General features: G+C 46.0%; 1 long non-coding RNA gene and 1 pseudogene across 1 annotated transcript; both read left to right on the forward strand.

The window, feature by feature from the left end:
- Positions 1-13,881: 13,881 nt before the first annotated feature.
- LOC123426461 lies at positions 13,882-16,713 on the forward strand (annotated as a pseudogene).
- A 1,132-nt stretch (positions 16,714-17,845) lies between these two features.
- LOC123426462 lies at positions 17,846-18,826 on the forward strand. The gene is made up of 2 exons (XR_006622218.1): positions 17,846-18,427; positions 18,517-18,826. It is a non-coding gene; the product is annotated as an uncharacterized LOC123426462 (long non-coding RNA).
- Positions 18,827-19,209: the final 383 nt, after the last annotated feature.

Below are 19,209 nucleotides of genomic sequence, written 5' to 3' on the forward strand. Positions count from 1 at the left end.
GTGTGCCAGGCGGCGTGAGTTGTGAAACAATTCCACATTTCCATAGGTGTGTGTGCCAAACTCATGACTCAAATATTCTCCTCCACGATCAGATCGTAGAAACTTTATTTTCTTGTCATGTTGATTCTCCTACTCACTCTGAAATTCCTTGAACTTTTCAAAGGTTTCAGACTTGTGTTTCATTAAGTAGACATACCCATATCTACTTAAATCATCAGTGAGGGTGAGAACATAACGATAACCACCGCGAGCTTCAACGCTCATTGGACCGCATACATCGGTATGTATTATTTTCAATAAGTTAGTTGCCCGCTCCATTGTTCTCGAGAACGGAGTCTTGGTCATCTTGCCCATGAGGCACGGTTCACATGTGTCAAATGATTCAAAATCAAGTGACTCCAAAAGTCCATCTGTACGGAGTTTCTTCATGCGCTTTACGCCGATATGACCAAGGCGGCAGTGCCACAAGTATGTGGGACTATCATTATCAACCTTAAATCTTTTGGTACTCACACTATGAATATGTGTAACATCACGATTGAGATTCATCAGGAATAAACCATTAACCAGCGGGGCATGACCATAAAACATACCACTCATATAAATAGAACAACCATTATTCTCATGTTTAAATGAGTAGCCATCTTGCATCAAGCGATACCCCGATACAATGTTCATGCTCAAAGCCGGTACTAAATAACAATTATTAAGGTTTAAAACTAATCTCGAAGGTAGATGTAGAGGTAGCATGCCGACGGTGATCACATCGACCTTGGAACCATTTCCGACGCGCATCGTCACCTCGTCCTTAGCCAGCCTACGCTTGTTCCGTAGTTCTTGCTTAGAGTTGCAAATGTGAGCAAAAACACCGGTATCAAATACCCAGGAGCTACTACGAGCGCTCGTAAGGTACACATTAATAACAAGTATATCACATATACCTTTGACGTTGCCGGCCTTCTTGTCCGCTAAGTACTTGGGGCTATTCTGCTTCCAGTGACCGGTTCCCTTGCAGTAGTAGCACTCAATCTCAGGCATAGGTCCTTTCTTTGACTTCTTCCCGACAACTGGCTTACCGGGCGCGGCAACAACTTTGCCGTCTTTCTTGAAGTTTTTCTTTCCCTTACCCTTCTTGAAACTGGTGGTCTTATTGACCATCAACAATTGATGTTCTTTCTTGATTTCTACCTCTGCAGATTTCAGCATTGAATACAACTCGGGAATAGTCTTTTCCATCCCTTGCATGTTGTAATTCATCACAAAGCCTTTATAACTAGGTGGAAGCGACTGGAGGATTCTGTCAATGACCGCATCATCCGGAAGTTCAACTCCCAGCTGAGTCAAGCGGTTGTGCAACCCAGACATTCTAAGTATGTGCTCACTGACAGAACTATTCTCCTCCATCTTACAGCTAAAGAACTTGTCGGAGACTTCATATCTCTCGACCCGGGCATGAGCTTGAAAAACAAGTTTCAGCTCCTCGAACATCTCATATTCTCCGTGTTGCTCAAAACGCCTTTGGAGCCCCGGTTCTAAACTGTAAAGCATGCCACACTGAACGAGAGAGTAGTCATAACTCCATGACTGCTAGGCATTCCTAGCATCCTGGTCTAACGTGGGAACGGGAGGATCACCTAGCGGTGCATCCAGGATATATGCCTTCTTGGAAGCCACGAGGATGAGCTTTAAGTTACGAGCCCAGTCCGCATAGTTGTTCCCATCGTCTTTCAGCTTGGTTTTCTCTAGGAACGCGTTGAAGTTGAATGGGACATTTGCGTTGGCCATTGGATCTACAATATTTGTAAAGACACATTTAGACTAAGTTCGTGATAATTAAGTTCATCTAATCAAATTACTAATGAAATCCCACTTAGATTGACATCCCTCTAGTCATCCAAGTGTTACATGATCCATGTCGACTAGCCCGTGTCCGATCATCACGTGAGACGGACTAGTCATCAATGGTGAGCATCTCCATGCTGATCGTATCAACCATACGACTCATGTTCGACCTTTTGGTCTCCCATATTCGAGGCCATGTCTGTACATGCTAGGCTCATTGAGTCAACCTAAGTGTTTTGCATGTGTAAACTGGCTTACACCTGTTGTATGCGAACGTTAGAATCTATCACACCCCATCATCACGTGGTTCTTAGAGACAACGAACCTTCGCAACGGTGCACACTTAGGGGAATACTTATCTCGAAGTTTTAATGAGGGGTCATCTTATCTTTGCTACCGTCATTCTAAGCAATAAGATGTAAAACATGATAAACATCACATGCAATCATATAGTGACATGATATGTCCAATATCATCTTGCTCCTTTGATCATCATCTTCGGGGCACCATGATCATCATTGTCACCGGCATGACACCATGATCTTAATCATCATGATATCCATCATTGTGTCTCCGTGAAGTCGTCACGCCAACTATTACTTCTACTACTATAGCTAACCGTTAGCGATAATGTAAAGTAATCAACATGGCATTGCATCTCATACAATAAATTAAGACAACTCCTATGGCTCCTGCCGGTTGTCATACTCATAGACATGCATGTCGTGAATCCAATTACAAGAATATGATCAATCGCATACATCACATATGTAACATCACGTCCTTTGGCCATATCACATCACATAGCATACCCTGCAAAAACAAGTTAGACGTCCTCTAATTGTTGTTGCATGTTTTACGTGGCTGGTTTGGGTTTCTAGAAAGAACGCTTATTACCTACGTGACAACTACAACGTTGATATGCCAATGCTATTTACCCTTCATAAGGACCCTTTTCATCGAATCCAATTCGACTAAAGTGGGAGAGACAGACACCCGCTAGCCACCTTATGCACCAAGTGCATGTCTGTCGGTGGAACCGGTCTCACGTAAGCATACACGTAAGGTCGGTCCAGGCCGCTTCATCCCACAATACCGTCGAAAAAAATATAAGACTAGTAACGACAAGCAAGTTGACAAATCAACGCCCACAACTTTTGTGTTTTACTCGTGCATAGAATGTACGCATAGAACCTTGGCTCGGATGCGACTGTTGGGGATCGTAGTAATTTCAAAATTTTCTTACGCCATACAAGGATATATCTATGAAGAAACCAGCAACGAGATAGGTTGTAGAGCATCTTAATACCTTTGAAGATTGCTAAGCGGAAGCGTTACTATGAACGCGGTTGATGGAGTCGTACTCGCTGCAATTTAGATCACGGTGGATTCCGATCTATGTGCCGAACTATGGCACCTCCGCGTTCAACACACGTGCAGCCCGGTGACGTGTCCAACACCTTGAACCAGCAAGGAGGGAGGAGAGGTTGAGGGAGAGAGCTTCGTAAGCACGACGGCGTGGTGGCGGTGCAGCTATGTAGTTCTCCGGCAGAGCTTCGCTAAGCTATGCGGAGGACGAGGATAGAGAGAGGAAGGGCTGCGCCGAGAGAGAGAGTTTTCGTGTCACAAATCAGCCCAAAACTCCACTATATATAGGGGGAGAGGGAGGCGGTGCCCACCCTTAGGGTTCCCACCCCCAAGGGGTGCGGTAGCCCCATCGAGGGCTGGTGGTGGCGGCCACAAAGGGAGGAGGGGTGTGGTGCACCCCACATGGGCCTTGGGCCCATCTGCTTTAGGCCCCCCCCCTTCCCTCTCAACCTGCGTCGTGGGCCTTGGTGGGAGGTGCACCAGCCCACTCTGGACTAGTTCACTTCCATATTTTGGTCTATGTCACCCTTTGGGGCTGGTGGCCCATCCCGGTGGACCCCCGGAACCCTTCCGGTGGTCCCGGTACGTTACCGGTGATGCCTGAAACATTTCCGATGTCCAAACCCCCTCATAGTATATATCAATCTTCACCTCCAGACCATTCCGGAGCTCCTCGTGACGTCCGGGATCTCATCTGGGACTCCGAACAACCTTCGGTAACCACATACACTATTTCCCTATAACCCTGGCGTCATCGAACCTTAAGTGTGTAGACCCTACGGGTTTAGGAGACATGCAGACATGACCAAGACATCTCTCCGGCCAATAACCAACACCGGGGTCTGGATATCCATGTTGGTTCCCACATGTTCCACAATGATCTCATTAGATGAACCACGATGTCAAGGATTCAATCAATACCGTATGCAATTCCCTTTGTCTACCGGTATGATACTTGCCCGGGTTTCGATCGTCGGTATTCCTATACCTTGTTCAATCTCATTACCGGCAAGTCTTTTTACTCGTTCCGTAACACATCATCCCATGACTAACTCCTTAGTCACACTAAGCTCAATATGATGATGGATTACCGAGTGGGCCCACAGATACCTCTCCCTCACACGGAGTGACAAGTCCCGGTCTTGATTCGTACAACCCAATAGACACTTTCGGCGATACCCGTAGTGCGCCTTTATAATCACCCAGTTATGCTGTAACGTTTGGTACAACCAAAGCACTCCTACGGTATTCGGGAGTGGCACAATCTCACGGTCTAAGGAAATGATACTTGACATTAGAAAAGCTTTAGCAAACGAACAACACGATCTAGTGCTATGCTTAGGATTGGGTCTTGTCCATCACATCATTACCCAATGATGTGACCCTGTTATCAATGACATCCAATGTCCATGATCAAGAAACCATGATCATCTATTGATCAACGATCTAGCCAACTAGAGGCTCACTAGGGACACATTGTGATCTATATATTCACACATGTATTACGGTTTCTGGTTAATAAAAATATAGCGTGAATATTAGAAAATTATCATGAACTGGAAATATAATAATAACCACTTTATTATTGCCTCTAGGGCTTATTTCCAACACAGGCTCCATACAAAGAATGGTCAACTGAGCGGAATCGTTTTCAACGCGGATGGAGGCTTGTGCGACTGATTCTTGTAGAACTGGCATCCGACACACATGTCCACCAAGTCCCTTGCTGCCTCATTGGCTCGGGGCTAATAAAAACCTACTCGAAAGGCCTTGGCCACCAGGGTCCGAGAGGATGCATGATGTCCACAGGTTCCCGAGTGGACCTCATGCGGAATTTGTAGTCCTTCCTCTGGGGAAATACACTTTTGGCTGACTCATGTAACACTCTTCTTGTACAGTTTGTCTTTGAGTACTTTGAAAGCTTTAGACCGCCGAACGATTTGGCGGGCTTCCTCTTTGTTCTTGAGAAGCTCTTGCAGGAGGAAGTAAGCCAGGTAAGGTTGTGTCCATTCGGGCGTGATGACCAACATCTCATGGACGAGGTCAACCACGGTCGGGACGTCGATCTCAGTCGGATTAGACGGACCGATTTCTTATGGGGGCTCTTCTATTAAGGGATCGTCCTTGACCGAGGGGTGCGCAAATGGTCGAGGAACACGCACTTCAGAAAGATTTTCCGAGTGGACCCGATCTTTGCCAAATCATCGGCCGCTTAATTCTTGGCTCGGGGCACATGGTGCAGTTCCAACCCTTCGAATTTTTTCTCCTGTTTCTTGAGTGCGTTGCAGTAGACTGTCATTGTTAGGCTTAGAATGTCCCATTCCTTCATTACTTGGTTGACAACAAGATCTGAGTCGCCATAAACCATCAGTAGGAGCTCAATCGCCCATTTGGCCACTCGACCCGTAACATCCCGATTGTGTAGGATTTCCGCCAGGGGAGCGTCACTGATGACAATGACCGAGTGTCTTGTAAATAGTGCACTACCTTCTTTAGAGTCAAGTAGATCCCATAGACCAGCTTTTGGTAGTCTGGATATCTTTGCTTTGAGGGGGTCAGTAGCTCGGAGATGTAGTAGATGGGCCTTTGTACCTTGTACGCCTCGCTCGCTTTTTCATGCTCTATGGTGAGTACGGTGTTAACCACTTGGCTAGTGGCAACAATGTACAGGAGCAAGGGTTCCCGGCTGCTCGGGGCAGCTAACATCGGCTGGGTGGAAAGAAGAGCTTTAAGTTGGTCGAATGCGACCTGCGCCTCGTCAGCCCACTCGAATATGTCGGATTTCTTCACCAATCGGTAAAGAGGCAAAGCCTTCTCACTAAGTCTTGAGATGAAGCGGCTCGGGGCTACAAGGCAGCCCGTAAGCCTCTGCACATCTTGGATGCGCTCCGGCCGTCTCATATGTATGATGGCACGATCTTATCGGGATTGGCATCGATACCCGTTCGGAAACGAGGAAACCGGGTAGCTTTCCAGCTGGAACACTGAAGGTGCATTTGGGTGGATTGAGCTTAATCCCGAAGAGTTGGAGGTTTGTGAAGGTTTCGGCGAGGTCTGCGAGGAGGTCGGAACTTTTCCTCGACTTGACCACGATGACGTCCATGTACGCTTCGACATTCCGACTGATCTCTTTGTGTAGGCACTTTTGGATCATGCGCTGGAAGGCAGCTCTAGCATTTTTTAGGCCGAATGGCATCGTGATGTAGCAAAAACACCTGAATGGGGTGATGAAGGCTGTTTTTATTTTGTCGGGTCCATACATTCAGATCTGGTGATACCCGGAGTATGCATCCAGGAACGACAAGTGTTCGCGTCTAGCAGTCGAATCTATGATTTGATCTACACAGGATAGAGGGAAGTGGTCCTTCGGGCAGACCCGATTGAGATGCTTGAAGTCAATACACATTCAGAGTGAATTGTTCTTCTTTGGCACCATGGCCACGTTTGCCAACCACTCGAAGTGGTAGACCTCGCGGATGAACTCGACATCTAGGAGCTGAGCGATCTCCTCGCTAATCGCCCTATGCTTCTCCATGAAGGAGCGGTGTAGGCGTTCCTTGACACGCTTGACCTTTGAGTCCACTCCGAGGCGGTGCTCTGCCAGCTCCCTCGAAACGCCTGGCATGTCAGACGACTTTCATGCGAAGATATCTAGTTATCAAGGAGGAACTGGATGAGCTCGGCTTCCTATTTCTCTCCGAGTGAAGTGGAGATGTTCGTCGCAGAAGCACTCAGATCGGTGGGGTGGACGTGGACCTTCTTCGTCTCATGGGCCGACTGAAAGGCGGACTCAGTAGCCGACCGTTTCTACTTGAGCAGATATGCGGCACCCACTACCTTCTTGTATCCATCAAGCTCGGCTGCGAGGCACTCCTCGGCAACCTTCTGATTGCCGGAGATCACACCTTTTGGCCTTGGCATTTTAAGCTTAAGATAGACGTAACATGGGTGGGCCATGAAACATGCGTAGGCGGGCCTACCCAAGATGGCGTGATAGGCGCTGTGAAAGTCAACCACTTCAAAGGTCAACCTCTCCTTGCGATAATTCTTCTGGCTGCCGAATACGACATTCCAAGTGATATGGCCGAGTGATTCAACCTTCTTCCCGGGGATGACCCCGTGAAACGGCATGTTACTCTTGCTCAACCGGGACAATGGAATGTCCATAGCTTTGAGAGTGTCAACGTATATGATGTTGAGGCCGCTGTCACTGTCCATGATGACTTTCCGCAGTCGGAACACGTTGACCATTGGATCGACCACCAACGCCTGCCTCTCAAGGGTGGCTATGTTGGTTGGGTGATCCGATTGGTCGAATGTGACGGGCGTCTTCGCCCAGTCGAGGTATTTTGAGACAGCCGGGACTGCCATGTTCACCTCCCGATTGATAACCTTCAATCGGCTCTTGCTCTCGACGTTAGTAAAGATCATGAGGGTCCCCTCTATGTTCAAATACCTGGAGGCTTCCGCTGGGTCATCCTCATCTTCCTTGTCCCCGGAGGGCTCTCTGCCCATGTCCTTCTGGAGCAGGCGGCAGTCGCGAGCCGTGTACTTGGCGGGGATGGCCTCCCTTTCGTCATCCTTCCGAGCATGAATCGGACACGGCTAGTCCAAAAGGCTGCTCTTGGACTCGGCCTTCTTTTTTCCCGCCAATCTTTTTTCTTCTTCTTGGACTTGTTCTGGCTCTGCCCTGGGACATCAGTTACTTCGGCTTTGCTCGATGGGTCGCCCTTTCGCTTATGCTTTTTCCCGGCATTGCACAATCGAGGGGCTACACTGGCTATGACTTTACCATTGCGGGGGCAGCCTTCCTCTTCACCACTCGCGTACCAATTGACGATTTCCATGGCCCGACTGAGGGATAGGTCCCCTGATCGGCCAAACTTGAGAATCAACTCCCGATACCGAGTGCCCACTTTGAAAGTGCACATGGCTTGGTCTTTGGTGACATTCTCCACGGTATTGTGCAGTGTGGTCCACCGCTGGATGTACTCCCTAAGAGTATCCTTGCTCTTTTGTACACAATGTTGCAGCTTTGTCAAGCCGCGTGGACGCTTGTAGGTGCCTTCGAAGGTCTTGACGAAGACTTAGGTGAGGTCGCCCGAGCTGTGGATGCTGCTGGAAGGCAGTTGATTGAGCCACGCCCTCGCCGACCCCTCTAACATGAGGGGCAGATGCTTCATAGCGCCGTAATCGTCGCTGCCGCCTATCTGGACGGACACTCAATAATCCTCCAGCCAGGTCTCTGGCTTTGACTCACCACTGAACTTTCCAATCCCCATGGCCAATTGGTAATTGGAGGGGATCTCCGCCTCTCGGATGTGTCGGCCGAGGCACTCGAGGTCAGACACTCCCCGACGAGCTTGCGATCGATCAACCACGTGTTCCGTGATTATAGACCAAGGTTGAACTAGGGGGCCCGATAGCCATCGTCCCCATTACCCCCAATGCCAATTGGGGCTTGGCGTGTGGTCATGGGGTCGGCGACCGAGTGAGCCACTCCTCGGGGGAGGTGACCTGCTTTAGACTCGATGATCCTGCCTCCGATCCCCGTGCAGGCCTCTCGAAAGAGGAGGATACCTTTGGCGTCTTCCCTGCATGTGTAGGCTATGCGCCGACTGCACGGTGTCCGCCTGGACGGACTTCCTATGGATGCGATGTCGTGATTGCGACACCGCGGAATTATGCTGCATGGCAGTCTTCAACAAAGCTTGGATCTGCCGAATGCCTTCTCCAACCACACTGTTACTCGGCTGAATGGAATCAGCAATCCGAGTGGGTGCGGCCAGCTTCAACAAAGGTGTCTACATCACCTCGATGTGACGTGGACGGTCGTTCGGGAACAACTGCCGATGGGTGCGGCTGGAGCTAGGCTTGTCCCTCGCAGCCCGAGCGAAGAGTGACCGGTAGAGTTGCTAGAGTCGCCCGTGCTCGGCTAGATTGGCCAGATGCGCGTTCTCCAGCGTGATTTCCTCCAGGGGTGTTCCCGGTGATGGAGCTGCGGAGAGCATGATCGCTCCTCCGTCAAAGTTCCTCGCGCACATGAATGTGGTGGCTGCCGTCACCGTGGCGACGCTCTCCGCCATCACGCACATGAGAATTCTCTGCAACGAAACCAGGGTTGCCTCTCGTGTTCGTGTCGGACATCAAGACCTTGGCGGCACCCCTACTGCTTTCGTAGTTGGAGTCGTCGAGTGATTCCTTGCTTGATAACGGAAAGAGGCTGATGATGGGCTCATCGGAACTGAGCATAGCCACCTGCCCCGAGATGGCCTAGTTGGCCATGGCGTGCTTGATCCGCTGCTGCATCCGTGTGCGCCCGGAGTGCTTGCGACGAACATCAACAGGGCATGGGGGCGCCGAGTGATACGGCACCGATGACTGCCGGATCAGGACTCCATGTGCTACTACGTTGAAATGTGACGTACCTCGAGCATGGAGGGCGTTGGTGTCAAGTGGTGCATCCTGCAGCACGCTGAGTCGTCGACGACGAAGCTGAGGGAGCCGAAGAGGATCTCTCCGCCGAGTGCCATCATGTTGATGAAAAATGTAAAAAACATCCAACTGCGCTGGATTTGCTAGACGTGTAGCCCCACAGTGGCACCAATTGTCGTGGGAATGAGCCTCACAATAGTACCTAGGGGTACGAACGGATGGGCGAAGTCTAACTAGGCGAAGTGGATACACTCGGATCTACGAGTTCGGTCCCCACTCGAAAGTGGTAACAACTCTACGTCTTGAGCCCTGAGGCTGATGTTTTCTTATGGGGTATGAAAGATTACAAGGTGCTGAACCCTTGAGCTGGAGCCGGGAGTGGCTTATATAGTGCATGCCACGACCGACCGAGCTTCATTACAAGGTGAGTTAATGCTAATAAATAAAGGATGTATTAGAAATGACAGCTATTACATGCGACGTTGCTAGTAACGTGGGCCTTCACTACACTTCATGTGATGGATTTAAGTCCTTAGCCATTGCAGCCTCTTCTGTGCCATCGCCTTGCTATGGTCCGTAAGTCAGGGTGCATCCGACTGACACAAGGCGATCCGAGTGACTCCAGGCAAGCCGAGTGACGGTATGATATACCGAGTGAGGTTGAGACTACATCAGTGGTTTGAAGGACACTGATGTCCGTAAGGGGTCCTAGGTGGGCCTAGGAAAGTAGGTCCGTAGGCCTACCCCTAATGTATAACCCTGTCACTGTAGGGGAACGTTGCATGGGAAACAAAAAAAATTCTTACGCACACGAAGACCTATCATGGTGATGATCATCTACGAGAGGGAGATCGGATCTACATACCCTTGTAGATCGCTAAGCGGGAAGCGTTAAGAAACACGGTTGATGTAGTGAAACGTCTCCGCGATCCAAATCGCCGCCGTCCCACGATCTGTCCCGATCTAGCACCGAACGGACGACACCTCCGTGTTCAGCACACGTACAACTCGATGACGATCTCCGCCTTCTTAATCCAGCAAGAGAGACGGGAAAGTAGATGAGTTCTCCGACAGCGTGACGACACGCCGGTGATGGTGGTGATCTATTCCTACAGGGCTTCGCCTAAGCACCACAGAAATCCGATCTAGAGGAGGAACTACAAACTAGAGGAGAGGGTTGCACGTGGTTGAAATTGTGTCTCAAAACCCCTTAAACCTCTAGTATATATAGGAGGAAGGAGGGGCAAGCCTTGATCACCAAGGAGAACCTCCTTGGGCTCGGCCGAACTAGGATTGGAGGAGTCCTCCTCTAATCCTACTTGGAGTAGGACTCCTCCCCAAGTTGTCCACCTCTTTTGGTTTTTTCCACTTTTACCTCATGGGCTTTCTCTGGTTGACTAGTCAGCCTACTAAGATCTATTGCGCCACCATCAGGTCCACATGGCCCTCTTGGGGAGTGGTGGTCCCACCTGGTGGGCCACCGATACCCATTTGTCACTCCCGGTACACTGTTGGCAATGCCCAAAATTCTTCCGGAATCCAAATACCAACTTCCTATATATCAATCTTCATTTCCGGACCACTCCGGTACTCCTCCTGACGTTCGGGATCTCATTCGGGACTCCGAACAAAACTTCGGTCACCAGCACCTATAACTCAACTATACCAAAACGTCATCGAACCTTAAGTGTGCAGACCCTGCGGGTTCGAGACCTATGCAGACATGACCTGAGACACTCTCCGGTCAATATCCAATAGCGGGACCTGGATGTCCATATTGGATCCTACATATTCTACGAAGATCTTTCCGGTTGAACCTCTATGTCAAGGATTCATATAATCACGTATACCATTCCCTTTATCCTTTAGTATGTTCCTTGCCCGAGATTCGATCGTCGGTATCTCCATACCTATTTCAATCTCGTTACCGGCAAGTCTCTTTACTCGTTCCGTAATACAAGATCCCGTGACTAACTCTTTAGTCACATTGCTTGCAAGGCTTATATGTGATGTTGTATTACCGAGTGGGCCCCGAGATACCTCTCCCTTACATGGAGTGACAAATCCCAGTCTCGATCCATGCTAACTGAAAGGACACCTTCGGAGATGCCTGTACAGTACCTTTGTAGTCACCCAATAACGTTGCGACGTTTGGTACACACACAACATTCCTCCGGTGTCAGTGAGTTACATGATCTCATGATCATAGGATTGCATACTTACATGTAGAAAACAATAACAACAAAATGACACGAGCATATGCTACGTTCATAGTTTGGGTCTAGTCCATCACATCATTCTTCCAATGATGTGATCCCGTCATCAAGCGACAACATTTGTCTATGGCTAGGAAACCTTAACCATCCTTGATCAACAGGCTAGTCTACTAGAGACTCACTAGGGAGACAGTTTTGTCTATACATCCACACATGCATTTGTGTTTCCATTCAATACATTTATAACATGGATAATAAACGATTATCTTAAAACATGAAATATAATAACTATTTTATTATTGTCTCTAGGGCATATTTTCAACAGTCACCACACGAGAAGAACAAGAATCATTCGTCGGTAGCACCATTCATACACAAGTTGATATTATAACGCCGACCACTATCAATGCGGGGGTACATGCTCATGAATTAAGGGACATAGAGACAATGAAAAGAAGGCATGGCCGAAGAAGAAACTAGGGGTTACTCTACGGGTGCCACACACTTACAAAACATGCAAGGAAGTTGCGTTACATAACAACTGTAGCTGTCCGATGGAAAAAATGAAATTGGTTGTCTAAAATAATTGTATAAAATCTACGTTTGATTGTTGTTGTTACATCTTAATGTTGGCTCACATGTCCTAAGTAATGAGTTGAAATACTGGTTTAGTCAACTAAGTATATTTGCCATTGCATTTCATAGGACTCCAATTTGTGTTTATGTTCTAAATATAATTATTCTGTTTCCTGTTGCCTTTATGTTTTTAGTGAAATTGTACAACTTTTAATGTTAATAGTGGGTTGGTCGAAAGAGTTATCATTTTAGATTCACCAACTAATATTTTTCTAATAGACCAAAAACTTAGGCCCTGTTTGGAATCACCCAGATTATATAATCCAGTTTTTATAATCTATTTTGTCTCCAAAAAGGACAACTTATGGTGTAGATTATAAAAACTAGATGGATAGATTATTAAAAACTCATAATCTACTCTATACCAGCTAAAATCAGATTATGGATTGCTAATGATCCATTATCCTTGTAAAGTTGGAGATAATTACATTCCTACCACCGCCACCCTCCTCTTTAAAAAAACCCAAAGGGCAGATAGGTCATCATGCAATGTAAAACCTGGATTACAGTTTATATAATCTTGCGTCCAAACATGTCCACCTAGATTATTTTTATAAACCAGATTATATAATCTATATTCATAATCCACATTATCTTAATCTATTATGGTTCCAAACATGGCCTTAGTTTCCTGATACAACATGAACCAGTGAACGTTCACATGTACATACATGTTCTCATAACTTGGACATGGAAGAAAGATCTGCCATTTTCGTTAACTAGTTTATATTTTTGAATGGATATCACTTATTGGGCTGGTACAACCTAAACTAGTAATGTTCACTAGTATTTGCAGTCAGGAATTTTGTGGCACATTTTTCAGCGACCAAATAACCTGTTTAGCGGACGCACAACTGTACATGACGAATAGTTATGGAGGATCTTGCCGCAAGGGGAGGAAGTGCTTCGGTTCGCCGATGGATTGAGGTGAGAAGTTGCAGCGATCTGTCATGGATGAACAGAAATAGTAGTAGCCACTGATTAATCATCCATTGCAGCCATTTTGGGAGCGAGACGGTAGTGATCACCAAGGGAACATATGAGTGTTTTGGGAGTGAGACGGTAGTGATCACCAAGGGAAGTAGGGTTGCGCCGCTGCCGTCGGTGAGGATATGACGTAATGATTGGAGGGAGGGAGCGAGCTGCTGGGAACGACACGTACTGGAGGGGGTTTCCGCTAAAATGGGCCTTCTCTAAGGATGTATTTGCGAATAGTACGCTTGACCAGATCGGAAACCCACCTAAGCCTATCTGTGCCGCTCGCCACACATCCAACGGCCCATACCGCTGGATCGTACGATCTCATGCCAACCCCAGATCTCATACAAGTTCCTCCGCCGCCGTTTGTTCGTCCGTGCGACTCTCCCTCCGCTCCGCTCCCAACATGGCAAGAAAGACCCGCAACCATCCGCCGAGGGCAAGATCTCGCCGGGGCGCCGCCGTCGTCGCCGCCGCCGCCGCCGCCGCCGCCGCCGTCGTCGTCAACCGCAGCCCCCGCGCTGAGCCCTCCCTTCTCCCCTGTCCGGTTTTGCGGCCGCCTTGGCGCTGCGGAGGCAGCCGCCGCCGCCACCGACGTCGAGCACCCACACGTACGCTCTCTCCCCCTTTCCTTTCCCGCATTTCGCATGCGGCTCTCCTTCTTGTTTTCTTCCTAGATGGGCGGTGGTTTGATTCGATTTGGTGCTTGGCTAGGTCACGCTGTTGGAGTGGTGGCCGGTGAGGCTGAAAGGGGAAGAGCGGAAGCTCGCTGTTTCCGGCTTCACTGAAAAGTATGCGTCTCTGCGATCCAAATTTGGTGGACCAGTTCTACGATTCCAGTCAAGTAGAACCCATTCTGACTAACCTTGCTTCTGTCAGGAATTACCTATTCACTTCTGCACCCATAGCACAGCGTTATGAGTCTCTCACGCTCCAAGATGAAGATGGGGTTGTGGTGCTCCTTTATGGTTCATTTAGCTTATTGCGAATGCGTGAGAATGGGTTTTCTATGCAGGCATGAACATTTTTTCTTGATGTTTCTTCTTCTGTCATTTCTGTTCATAAAGGATGATGGAAAGTCAGCCCATATTCAAGCAAAAGCTTATTCATGTGCAGAAATATCATTTAGCCATGCTTCTAATCTAGTACTTCTCTGATAAACAAAACAATCCATGCATGCAGATATGTGAACGATTCATGATTGGATTTCCGTACTGGTGGGAGACTTGGGATTCACACATGGAATCCTACCCAAACTCTTTTATCCACCCACAAGAGGATTCAGCTCAATTTTACCTGGAGAAATTCCAGCTAGGCAATTTTATTCAGAAGTTTGCACCTTTCTTAATCAAGGTCCTTAATGATGCTAAAAAGTTACCAATCAATGATCTCGATGCATTCATAGGGGGTTCAAGATTTCAGGAACACAATTGTGGAAATGATGTTTCAACCAAGGAAAATTCTGCTGCTTCAGATGATGCCAGACCCGCAGCTGTAGCTAATGTGGAAATACGCTTGAACCCGAGCAGCACTTCACATGAAAGAGATCATGCGAACATTGAGGGTAATGTATCTCTTGCTCCTACAGAAACATATACTGGTGATGAAACTTGCAAAGAGGCAGGAAATCAGAATGACACTATGCATCCAGATGCAAGAGAAGATGATGCTGGTAGCCATCATGATCTCGATGCATTCACAGGGGGTTCAAGATTTCAGGAACATAACTGTGGAAATGATGTTTCAACCAAGGAAAATTCTGCTGCTTCAGATGATGCTAGACCCGCAGCTTTAGCTAATGTGGAAATATGCTTGAACTCGAGCAGTACTTCACAAGAAAGAGATCATGTGAACATTGAGGGTAATGTATCTCTTGCTCCTACAAAAACATATATTGGTGATGAATCTTGCAAAGAGGCAGGAAATCAGAATGACACTATGCATCCAGATGCAAGAGAAGATGATGCTGGTAGCCATCTTTTTAACTCCGATTGGACTTGCACTATGTTCCCTAATCATATGCCCAATGACTCAGAAGGAGGAAATGCCACCAATGCTGAACTACTGGCTTTAGATCCTTTAGCCAGAGTACCGCCTAAAAGTTCTAATTGCTGCTCAGAGATTGCTGGTGCTTTTCAAAGTGTTGAACCCTTAAGTACGTGACGGAGCAAATTGTTAAGACACTGGTTAAGTTTTCTCCTGCCGATATTTCACTTTGTCTTGATGTTTCTAAGAGAGTGACTATTATTTAATTTAGGTTATCAAAGTGCTCCAGTGGCTTCATTGAAGAATCAACAATACTTGGAAAGAAATGAGCACATCACATTGACTCAGAAGGCAGTATCAAATAAAAATGTACCATCTTCAATTCACTCGGATGTGCAATCTCCGAAAAAAGTGAGTTATAAATCCCACAGCTCCAAAATTAGATCAAGTAATCAGTCTTTGGAATTCGTTCTGTGTTACTGTAGTATTTCTACCAGTTTATTTGCTAAAATAGTTAATATGTAAATACCTCCACTGTTAGTTTTCCTTTTCTTGTTATTGTCAACTCCAATTAGGACATTCTGTATTTAGCTTTATCACGTACGCTGGGTGCTCTGAATGGAAATTCTTGTACTCAAGCGAAGCATATGGCTCAAAGCTATGTTACAAAAATCCCGGAGGCATATAATTGTCACAAGCCTGACAATTATAATGACTCAATTCTACATTCCTGCATCACTTGAAGACATTTAGATACACAACCAATCTAATGTAGCATCTTTAGTAAATCTAGCCCAGTTAATATAATTGCGGTCCACAGTAAACTTATGAGAGCATGTTTCCAATCTGTGCCCTTCGTGACATTTCATGATTAATTATTTGCAATGACACTATTTCTGTAGCATTACCTCATTACTGGGATGAAACAGATTCCAGCATCTTTAGGTTCATTTTTGTGGCTTTGGATTCTGTTTACTGTATGTCCAAGTATGTTATGTAGCCACATAATTTTTTTTCTTAGTAATTCCTAATCCTTAGTAAGGAACTTCATAGATTAATCTGTACATCGCATATAAGATGTGTAAAACCAAATATTGTGATCCATTAAGTTCCTTAACTTCCAGGGTAAGGTGCATCATACAGAATTTCGTTTTTGTATGATGCCAAGTTCATAGTATTTAGCACATTTAAGCTAGTGATCTTAGTTGTGTTCCTTAATTTACATGGTGAACTTGATGGCTTCTATGTGGAAAAGCAGACTGTAGGTTCAGCAAAGAAGCAGAGATCTGCAAAGTAAGGGTTGGGGCGTCCTACTAGATTGAATTCAGCTCCATATGTAAGTATGCAAAAAAATTCCGTACCCTTTTCTTCTGGTGTTAAACAATTTAAAGCATTGTAATAATATTTTATAGCACTTGCTAAATGCTGATGGTTATAAAAATTATAATGTGTTAGCTTGACATAGCTTCTGCAATTGCCATGTAATCCAGCTCTTACTGAATGATGTTTCATTATCCTGGACATTTTTAACATCTGTATAATGCACAAACTATTGAGGTAAAGTTGCCAGTTTTATTTTATGGCAGAATTTATTATAAGAAATAGGAATAGCCGATATCACACCACTTTGCTGTGCTTCTATTGGACGAAGTTGTAATGATTTTATTGTTATCTTTGAAAACATGCAGGAGTAAACTTGCAATGATGTTAGCGTAGTTTTTGTTAAGACGGACCAATATTATATCAATTGTAGTTAGCCCAGTCATCTTTTGTGCTCACTTTATATGAAATAACAGAAAAATATGTCATGCCGCTTACAAGATTGGCTGTGATGCCACCTTCTTCCTTAGTTCTTAAGTTTTACTCACACATATAGCCTGTCTTGGCGCCCCATATGTTTAATCCACTCTCTGAAGAGGAGCCTTGGCGCAGTGGTAAAACTGTTGCCTTGTGACCATGAGGTCACGGGTTCAAGTCCTGGAAACAGCCTCTTGCAGAAATGTAGGGAAAGGCTGCGTACAATAGACCCAAAGTGGTCGGACCCTTCCCCGGACCCTGCGCAAGCGGGAGTTACATGCACCGGGCTGCCCTTTTTCTGTTACTTAACTCAGCTGACAAAAACTGTGCTAGCTCCTACTTATTGCAATGTTCCTTTGAAACTCTTTAGGCTTGGCTTACTCGTTCTAGGGTCCGGGCATTATCTATTTCCACACCCGAGTCTCTCAAAATGAGAAGGACCAGATCAGGTACGATGTCTTCGGTTGGACTCTGCTACTTAAATAATTTACCATTTATCCTTGGATAAAGGGAATTCTTTTTCAGGTCGAGTGATAGTACCTCAATTGGATTCAGTAAGAAGTTGGGTTGTCTATGACAGGGTTAGTAAAGAAATATATTTCAGTGTCATATCTTATATGATTGTGTGTTTGTGCACATGATTAGCTAATTTGTTAATGCTTAAATTATCCTTGTTTGATCTTGTCCGTTGCACCAAAGTCCAAAATTAAACTATGAATGATGCAAGAAGAGTTTCCTAGCAAAGGCTTCCATATAACAGAGGTGTCAGTCTATAAGCTCTACGGTGGAACCGTTCCACATATATAATCATATTGCTAGGACTCGGAAGAGACTGATCAAATGTACTAGGGTAAAGCATGCATAATCTGAATATTCACCATCCCTTCCTAGTGTTCCGCACTGCAAATTATTGTTGTCACAAATGTGAAACGTCAAGTTTGTTCTGGATAAAGCAGTGCATAACTTATCGCGTAGATGTGCTGTGAAGATGCTTATCTTATGATGTAATTTTCAATCTTTAGTAGGATATGGATGCATAACTTGTTTTTTTTCCCTTAGATGATTAGATCTATCTGCTGATGGCATGAGGGGATTAACACTGCCTCCTCATTGAATTCCGTTTGTTGTGCAGGATGGGTTCATTTCAGGCGTTGCTTATACGCATAATGGTTTGTTGAGAAGCTCCCGTGCCAAATTTGCTTGCCGTATATAGCTTTCCCTCCTTGTAAGCATAATCACGTGTGTCCTTTGGTGACAGGGGGCTAACTGGCAAGTTAGCGAGACGTGCATGCAAGTCCAGAAGGTAACGACTTGAGTTTCGACATGGAAGTTCCAAGGCTCCAGCACCAAGCAGTGGGCGACAGTATAAGATCCACTTGTTTCTACCACTGGATATTTGCATATTAGGACCTTGTAATGTCAGATATGGGCAGCTTTATTTTTGTGCAATCGATTTGAAGTCATCAAGATTATTTTTGTGCAATCGATATGGGACCTGGATATCAACTAACTTACTCACCCTTAGATGCAATCGATTTGAAGTCATCAATATTATTATGTGCTCGAAATCTCAGAATGTGACGTCTCATCTTGGATTGGGTAAATGGTTTGAGATACACAACATTTGAATTTTCACACCGCTGGTATCCAGGGCGAAAATAGTATGGATACCTCCTGACCAACGATACCACAAATAGCCTTTTGATAACCTTGGTTGGAAAACTAAATAATTCACAAATAGGTTAAGGACGCATATAAGGTTTTAAAGCTATCCCAAGGTGATTGGGACAAAAATCCTATCTGATGGTATCTGAAATACTTGGAAATAGATAAGACAATACCTATTGTATTATATATGTATTAAAAATATGGATTTACTAATTCCCATGTAGATGAGATATGGTCAATTCTCATATAATCCGATCAGACTGTTGTTCTTCATCGGTTGTTA

This window comes from Hordeum vulgare, chromosome 2H (assembly GCF_904849725.1).
Source record: "Hordeum vulgare subsp. vulgare chromosome 2H, MorexV3_pseudomolecules_assembly, whole genome shotgun sequence".
NCBI lineage: Eukaryota > Viridiplantae > Streptophyta > Magnoliopsida > Poales > Poaceae > Hordeum > Hordeum vulgare.